At 39.0% G+C, this 8974-nt stretch overlaps 1 protein-coding gene across 7 annotated transcripts in view; it reads left to right on the top strand.

Annotated features, from left to right (window-relative positions):
- Positions 1 to 472: 472 nt before the first annotated feature.
- The window catches only part of wnk3 (WNK lysine deficient protein kinase 3), a 37126-nt gene continuing 28624 nt past the window's right edge, over positions 473 to 8974 (top strand). For 6 of the 7 annotated variants that reach the window (XM_085394744.1, XM_085394743.1, XM_085394742.1 and 3 more), the window contains exon 1: positions 473 to 1038. The gene's annotated coding sequence lies outside the window, so the exon portion shown is untranslated. Of the gene's footprint in view, positions 1039 to 3602; positions 3706 to 8974 lie in introns of those variants that run through there. The other variant, XM_085394738.1, reaches the window with a different exon arrangement.

Raw genomic sequence — 8974 nt, 5'->3', positions numbered from 1 at the left:
TAACGTGAGTTAGTCATTCCTGATCTAATGTATCAAATGAAAGTATAACATGCACATGATTTATTTAGAGTTTTCAGCTTTTTAAGTTTTTATTATTTTACCTCTATTCATGCTTTTGGTTTTAAACTTCAGATTTTTAATTGAGAAATTTCTTGTAGTTCTACTGAATACTTCTTCCACGAAAAGCTAACAAACACACATATAAACATAGTGTTTGAATTAATTATTTTTATAATAGTATATAGATTTATGCAGCCGTGTCTCTGTCAGTCACACATAATGTTTCAATTGCCTTTGCAAGACCGCTGAAAACCCTGCTTCCTCCCCTGAAACAGATTTTTTACGACGAGCATTTGAATGCATCACCATATCCACACGATAAACTGCGGGCATAAACACGCGGCGTATCGCCCTCTAGTGGCGTAGTAAGCTAACTGTCGGTTTGTGTTCGTCCTCTGGCTGATGATGAGCCCTGTGGCAAGTGAGAACTGGCAGGCGGCGCGCGCTCAGTACACGCGAGAAACTGCAGAAGGCCGTTGGACTCGTACGTTGTAAATTATGTACATAAGTTGCTGATATTTTCCGGATACACATGAATGGCGTGTTGGTCAACTTTGAGCCGACAAACCGAGCAGCGAGTGAGAAAATCTGTAGACCGACGGCAAGCATCGTCTAAACTGGATACACGTATCCCAAGTGCTCCGCGCCCGTGTCTCACACAGACCGAGGATCGACGACTCCGGTGGGGATTTTCAACCTGACAACACCGCGAGAAGCCTGTAAAATGTAAAGAGGAAAAAAAACGACAGCAACAAACGAACCCAGCGGATTTTTTATTTTTGTTTTGCCGAAGCTTTTTTATTATACATTTTTTGAGCGTGTGTAAAATATTTTTGTAGGCAGAAAGTCCAGTGTAAATCTCCTGTAAATAACACCAAGGTTTGTAGATAGATAGCCGACTATATCCAGTTTTCTGTGAGTTTGCTAGCTATTCAGTCTAAATAACGCTGGACCGACGAGCTGCGATGTTGCATTTGGGTGAGTGATGTTTGTTGTTATTTTCATTTACAGTGCAGATAGTAATTTGCGTGATTACTGGACTGTGGTGCCCCGGTGAGGTGCTGTTGTTATTTTGTCCGTCTGTTTGGGCATTAAGAGATCGCTCAGGAGGTGTTTATCATCCCGACACATAATATTCCATTTTAATTCACGCGGTGTTAAAACACTTAGTGCAGACCTGCGGGCCCTCACACACCAACAGTGAGCCCATCATTCGAGTGATTTGAAATGTGCTCAGGGCAAGTCCTGGAGGTTTGATGATTTATTTATTTATTTTTTGTGATGGTGTCAGCCGTCTCAGTCACTATGCTCTCGCCCTGTATCGTGATTGTACTCTATGTTATGCGTGGCGTTTCCAAAGTCAGCTGAGCTATCTGCTAGCCAATAGCTGTACATCATGGTGCATGCACATCCAGGCATCACTGTGTTGGTACCATGTATTTATATACCTATGAATAACATACACGAACCAGTGAGTACTGCGTGACCGGCCACATCATGGGGGCTTTAAGCAATTTGCCAATTAATGTTAAAAAATGAAAATCACCCCTGCTGTCTCCCATCAGCAGCAAAAGGTATTGATATAATATTTATAAATGTATGCATTCCCTTAACTTCACCATTGATCTATAGCAAAACAGTGGTTTTATCCAGATGAGAGTAGTAGTGGTGCATTCAAAACATTAGAGAGGGCACTTGCTAAACTCCTGAAATCAACACTATGCTGAGCTCAGAGTACTCCAGCATCCATGAAAGTTCAGTGACTGAGGGAATGGGAAGGCTCATAGGAACTCCAGGAGTGGTAAGCCAATTTAGTGACATGTAATCCTGTTTCAACTTTGGCTGATTAAGGAGCCTTTCCCGCACCTGGACCATAGGAATCTCTCAGAACTGGACAGCTCTGCTCGCAAAGGGGAATGAAAGAGAACAAAAAAAAAAAAACAGGGTTAGATAACATATTCCCTCTCTCAGTGAACAGTACTCCGTGTGTGCTACCTACACTCTACTCTCCCATGCTTGACCTGGATTGGACAAAAGTCCTTGTTGTGTTTTCAGCCTTGCGTTTCCCTAATGGGAAGAGAACAAATAATTGTGTGTTTGATCCTGGTAACCAGGATTCGATATTTTTCATTGGGCTCCAGAGAAGAAAGCAACATGTGCGGAAGCACTTGTGTAGTCGAGGTGGAGAAATAATCACTTTAGTCTCAACTTTTTTTTTTATTTTGTATTGAAATTTAAAAAGTATTTATACCCGTTAAACACAGACACATCTGCCTTTATATTTTATCTGTGGCCAACAGCTGAGACCTGTGTTGTTCTAAATAGCTTCCGCTTGACATTGGGCCCATTCAAAATTTGGCCAGCAGCTCTCAGACCTTGTGTTACCTCTAGCCTGTCTCCCCATATCACTCGGCCTCCATCTCCTCTTTAACCTCCTAAGACCCGAACTCTTCCACGGCATTAATTAATAAATTAAAAATGTAAAAAAAAATTAATAAATGAGAGCCACATATGAGGATATTCGTTTAAAATTTTGATAGAACAGTAGCAGTATAACGTCCTCGTAAGAGGATATCAGGCCCTTGTAGAGCAACATTGAGTATTTTGGCCTAAATAACCCAAAATGTGATGTCCACATATGTGGACGCCAGGTCCTAGGAGGTTAAATCTCTGTGGGACGAATTTGCAGTTGTGAGAATTTGGACAGATTCAAGTTGTTGTATTGGTTATGTGTGGAAAAGTTAGTGTTGCAGACGGGAAGTGGTTTTATGTGGTTAGGTTTTGATCTGCACATGAGACATATTCAATGAATCAGTCACTTAAATGCAGCCAGATTTTTTCTTGCCAATTGGATCTTCTAAACATTTCTACTAATCCCTGACTCCCTGGTACACTGTAACCGTGCTCATTCAGTCAAGAAAATCAACAAAGGGATAGTATGCAAAGTTCTGCCTCTGACTAGACTAGACACATGCAAATGACCTGATAATACACTTTGCTATAATAACTTCATGCCTAAACTGCATCTGAAACTACCAGTTTAGCCTTGGAAGTTTGATTACAAGGCATTCGTTTTGTTATTTTAAATGAAGAACGAGTTGATGGAAAAACCTTTTGCCCCGTGGTAATTGTGTCTCTGTAGTAATGCGTTATTATCATTTCCATTCCAGAGCAGCGAGCGCAATCTCCCATTTATTTGCTTAATTAACTTTTTTTGATCTATATTATGCAAATGAAAAATAAAAAATAGCGGAAAATTTCACAGTTTCTAAATCCAGTGGTAATATTTTCACATGGCCTCTTCTGTCTTATTTTAACCGTGTGAGATAACCGCTCACATGAGACCAAGAGCGAGTCCTAAGAGTCGAGACGTTGTCACGACGGGACATTTGGTGTTTATTGCTTTAAAAATGATGGGATCAATGATGAATGGAGAACTGAGCTCTGTTTATTTAAATATTTTTTAAGAATTTATTTCTGATTTTAGGCGTGCACTTAAAGTACATTTATATGTTTATGGTCCTTTACCCTGCTCTCCCTCAGCCTTCTGCACCGAGTCGGGCAGTGACACAGAACATGCCATTGGAAACTATTCCTGCGCTAATATAATCACCTCATGTTTTCAGCCTTTTCTAAACACTAAAGGTATGTCTCCACTCCTCTCCGTGCACAACTGTAGCTGCTTTTGTTGGTGCAGAAATTTAGCTATAGTCACTGCTTTCATTCACACAAACATTGGCACATATTTTATCAGGCCGCCCCCACCTTTTGTCTGTGCCAGCCCACCGCCCTCCCTTTTCGCTCTCTTGTTCTCTTTCACACACATTTTTCCCACCCCTTCTGCCCCCACCCCACCCCCACTCAACTCACTCCTTCCCTCTGCCTCTGCTGACCGCCCGCTCCCACCAACTACAATCCCTTGCTGTACCCCTCGCCACTTTATAGTCGCTCTTTTTTTTTTCTTTTTTCATCTGTATGTCCCCCTCAATTGCAAAAACATAGCCATCTGCACTTACACGCACACACGCACACACGCACACAGTCCCCTGGCTCTTCCTTTGTATGCCTGCTTAATTTTTCAGCGGCTTTTTGTTTTGAGGGATTATTCTGCTTCCCTGTGAAGTGATTTATGGAAGTTGTGTAACCGGATTGCAGCATATTTGTTGTGTTTAAAGATATATGTTTGTCTAGGACTTGTGCTTTTGTCTTTAATGAGCGTAAACACAAGTTGCACAGAGCACATTTTTCCTGTGCTTCACACGTTTAAGCATAGAGGTAAAAGTTATAAGTGAAAACAAACAGAGGCTTCAGTGGGTATTGAGAATAGAACAGAAGTCACATCACTGAAGCAAAGTTGTCACATTGATTTTTGGTGCACATTTCAATAATGATTAGGCAGCTGCAGGTGTTCTCCCATGCAGGAGCCTCACCGTAGCCTGCAGGGCAGGAGGATTGCTGCACGTCAGTTGTTTAGTTCTCATGTACTTCGGCACTGATAGAAAACTGAACAGACAACGGCTCTGACACGGGAACTTGATGCGCGCTACGCACCAGAGTCATTTTGCTGCCAAAGCAAGATGTCATAGTTTTAGCTGCAGCATTGGTTTTATTATCTTTAACTTTAGTTTACCACGCTTGCCCACACGGGCAGTTGCTTGGTCATTTGGCTGGTGTCAGGAAATTCCTTTCGGCATTCTTTCATTGAAAGGGGACATGCAGTTTGGGTGCTAGTGACAGTTTGCTTTCGATGTGTGTCTGTGTGTGTGGTTTTTGTCTGTGTATAAAAGATACAAAGAGTGCTGAAGGGACAGAGGGATAAAGTTTGTTCTAACCTGCCGTCTGATATCTGTATCGTGAGTCTATGTGGGTGTGTTTGGAAGGGAGACTGATCGGGTGTGAGAGACAGTGATGGTTGAACGTGTTTGATGTGCTGTGATAACTCTGTCCGGTATGTGGCTTTCATGGGAACTCCTTGCCCTGGGGACATGGGCAAATAAGCTCTTGCTTAAAGGGCAACTTCCCTCTCTTTATCGGCTGTTGTTTTTCCCCCTTTATGCTCCCTACATCCTGTTAGCCTTTACCTTTTTAGACTCACTGTACACTACAGTATGTCCTCTGTGGGTTACCCAAACATACCCAGTTTTCTGTAGTTTTTTTTAATCACTGTGCAGCAAGTCTTCGATTAGATGCATGCTTTTTGATAGTCTATCTAGTCTATCTAGTGATAGTCCGGTACAGGGTGCAGCACTTAAATGAGTAGACGACTGAAAATGAAACAGGGTTATGGTAATTGAATCAGTTCATACTTACTAGACTCAGCTTTTTAAAGCATGAGGATTTTCTGCTCTTTTTCTTCTGTGTTTATCATTTTAAATTTGGATACAAAATAATAGGACCTCAATTTTGAATTGTAAACACATACTGTTAGCTCCATTAGTTCTTGAAACAGTGACATAGCTGTGCTTCTGTACACCAGATCAGTCAAGAAGTAATTGAAGTGCATACTTTCAGCTTTTTTTTCAAGGGGATTAAGAAAAATATTGCATTAACTGCTTAGGAATTACAGCTGTTTATATGTAGGCCGAAAAAAGAAATGAAAAACTAAGTAAGATAATGTTAGATTTAACAATTGTTTTTAATACTTGGATGAAAATCCAAGTCTGATACTTCTATCAGCATTTACATTATCTTTTTTTTTTTTAATTCATATTTTTATTAAGGTTTCAAAAGCAGGCATTCACAGTATGTACATCATGTAAGCATTCTTCATACTTAGGTTATCTGCCTTAAATACTGAAATAGTATTTTAATTTACATCCAAGTCAGAAGGGAAGAATACTTACAACGATAGAAGTAATTGAAACCATCACATAATCCGAAAATCAAAAAACAAAAAACAAAACTAACAAACCTAAGAAAAGAGAAAAAAAAAGAAACAAAAAACAAAAAACAAAAAAACAAAACAAAAAAACAAAACAAAAAAAAACACGGATGTGTTAGTATGGGGTGATCCTATAAATATATATACATACATCATAATTATTGGTTTGTAATAGTAAAATCTGGCCTATGAGGCGTGATATATTTAACCCAGTTTTCCCAATATGATGTAAATTTCTCCAGCTTGTGGTTAACAGAAGCTGTTATCTTTTCCATGTTATAAATTTCCATTGTGATTTCCATCCATGTACTTATGTTTGGGCTCTCTGGGGATAACCATTTTCTGGTGATATTCTTTTTACAGGCCACCAATAAAATATTTATTAAATGTTTATCATATTTAGGCCATTCCTGAGGTATATATCCAAAGAACATAGTCTTACTCTCGAGAGGTATTTCACGTTTAAAGATATCCTGTAAGGCATTATGTATTTCTCTCCAATAATCCCTCAAGATTGAGCAGTCCCAGAAAATATGGTAATGATTTGCACTTTGATTTCCACAGTTCCTCCAACAAGCAGGGGGGTTATCATCATAATGAGACTTCTGAGAAGGTGTTATAAAGTATCTAATTAGGCCCTTCCAGCCAAATTCCCTCCACTTTTGTGAGCTGGTACACATCCACTGATATCTCCATATTGCCGTCCATTCTTCCTCTAATATTTTTATCCCTCCTTCCTTCTCCCATTTTGTTCTAATATATGAAGTCGAATGTGGTTTCAAATCCATTAGACCCTTATAGAGACATGATACAATTCTATCAATAGTTTCTGAGTTATAGCTTTTTATAAACAGTTCCATCAAGCGTGTGTTTATCATTGTTACGTTTCTCATCTTCGTGTCGGCATAGTGCCTTAACTGCAGATATCGATAGAAGTCTTCTTTTTCTAATGAAAATGTTTTTCTAAGCATGTCAAAGCTGAACAATTTTCCATCCTTCATTATACTGCACAGGGCTGTTATGCCCTTACCTGTCCAGTCCTTGAATCTAGAATCCAGTTCATTAGGTTTGAACTCTGAGTCGTAAGCACACCATTTAAGAACTGTAATATTGGTCTCGAGTTTATATTCCTTTATAATAGTTCTCCATGTTTTAAGGGTCCTTTTCACCCACATGTTATCAGTATTTTTTATATAGGTTTGTAAGTTATTGTCAGCTAGAGTTGCCTGAATAGGTATAGACAGCATTTGTTCCTCAATGGTTTTCCATTGGGCAGTGTATGATTGGTTACACCAGCATATTATTGCTCTCATCTGCGCTGCAAAATAATAATATCTGAGGTCAGGGAGGCCCCATCCTCCCTTTTGCTTAGCCAGCTGTAGTGTTTTAAGGCGAACCCTTGGTCTTTTACCTTGCCATATATATCTAGATAACATTTTATCCCACTCATTAAATTGACTTTGGTTAATCTCTATTGGTAGGGTTTGAAATAGATACAAAAATCTTGGCAATACATTCATTTTAATAGAATCAATTCTTGAATTAAAACTAAAGAAAGGAATTAAATTCCATCTTACTATATCTTCCTTTATTTTTTTGTATAAGGGTAGGTAGTTCTGTTCGAATAGTTTTGTAAGGTCTTTCGGTAAATTTATGCCTAAATATTTAAAACACTCCGTTTGCCATACCAGAGAGTAGCTACATTTTATTTCTTCTGGTGGGCTGTAGTTATATGAGAGTAGCTGGGTTTTACCTATATTAATTTTATAGCCTGATAATTGGCCGTATTGTTCAAATGACTGCATCAGCTTGGGTAAAGAATATGTTGGGTGTCCAAGGTAAATCAAAATGTCATCCGCGTAGCAAGCCAGTTTATATTGTGTCCCTTTGATAAAAATTCCCTTAATGTCCTTATTTTGCCTGATGGATTGAGCTAGTGGTTCCAAGTATAGTGCAAAAAGTAACGGTGACCATGCACAGCCCTGTCTAGTGCCCCTTTTTAGGGTAAAACTGTTGGATAGGCATCCATTAATTTTGATCCTGGCTGTAGGATTATCATATAATGCTTGTATTGTTTTAATAATCATATCATGAAAGCCAAATTTATATAGTACCCTGTAGAGGAACTTCCAATTGACAGAGTCAAAGGCTTTTTCAGCGTCTACACTCATCACAATTGCTTTGATTTTGTGTTTTTGTATATGGTCCATAATGTGTAGTGTCTTTCGTATATTGTCCTGTGTTTGGCGTTGATGTATGAAACCTGTTTGATCATTACATATCAGTGTTGGTAGGAACTCTTCTAGCCGTTTGGCCATGATAGATGTGAAAGCATTTACATTATCAATAAACACTAGTGACCAGTTCCACTTGCAACCATACATCTCCATGCCACAACATTGCCTCTGCCATGTTTGCAAATAATGTGCTTTAGCTCATGAGCTGTTTTCTTTCTTGCTCCATACCTTTCACTCCCTTTCATTCTGGTAGAAGCTCATCTTGGTTTCATCTGTCTGTGAAACTGCTTACTTTTTCAGTTTCTTCATTATTTTTTTGTGTCGTTTTTTGCACGTTATAATGGCTGTAATTAGTAAATTACTGAGCTCCTAAACAGTAAATAAATACTTTTGCAAAATAGTCTACACTTCTGTCACATACAGCAGCAAAATTATCAAAAACAGTGTCTCTGTCCAGAAACTTATGGACCTAACTGTGTAGGGTGCCTAGTCTTGCTAAAGGGTAAGGATAAGCAAACTAGCAGCTGTCCCCACATTCTGTTCTCCCCTGTTAACTTTAAGAAGTACACTCTTGACTATTTGTCAGATTCTTCTAAACATAGCTACAGGCTGAGAGCCTCTCACCAGAAGCGTTACCTGCAGCTAGTGAATCAGAGGGAAGTGCAGGGGAGATGCTGCTGCAAACATTAGTTAATCTTCTATCAACTTAATTGAGGACTATTTGATTCAAACACTGTTGATGTTTTTCTTTTAAAAAAAGTTAAAAGTAATAATAACAAACACATTTCTTAGTAAT

This window comes from Rhamphochromis longiceps, linkage group LG20, assembly GCF_057381845.1.
Source record: "Rhamphochromis longiceps isolate RC_006_pf linkage group LG20, R_longiceps_female_GT1.1, whole genome shotgun sequence".
In the NCBI taxonomy this organism is placed as follows: domain Eukaryota; kingdom Metazoa; phylum Chordata; class Actinopteri; order Cichliformes; family Cichlidae; genus Rhamphochromis; species Rhamphochromis longiceps.
The sequence above is the reverse complement of the archived record's forward strand: the minus strand, read 5'-3'. Positions and strand labels throughout refer to the sequence as shown.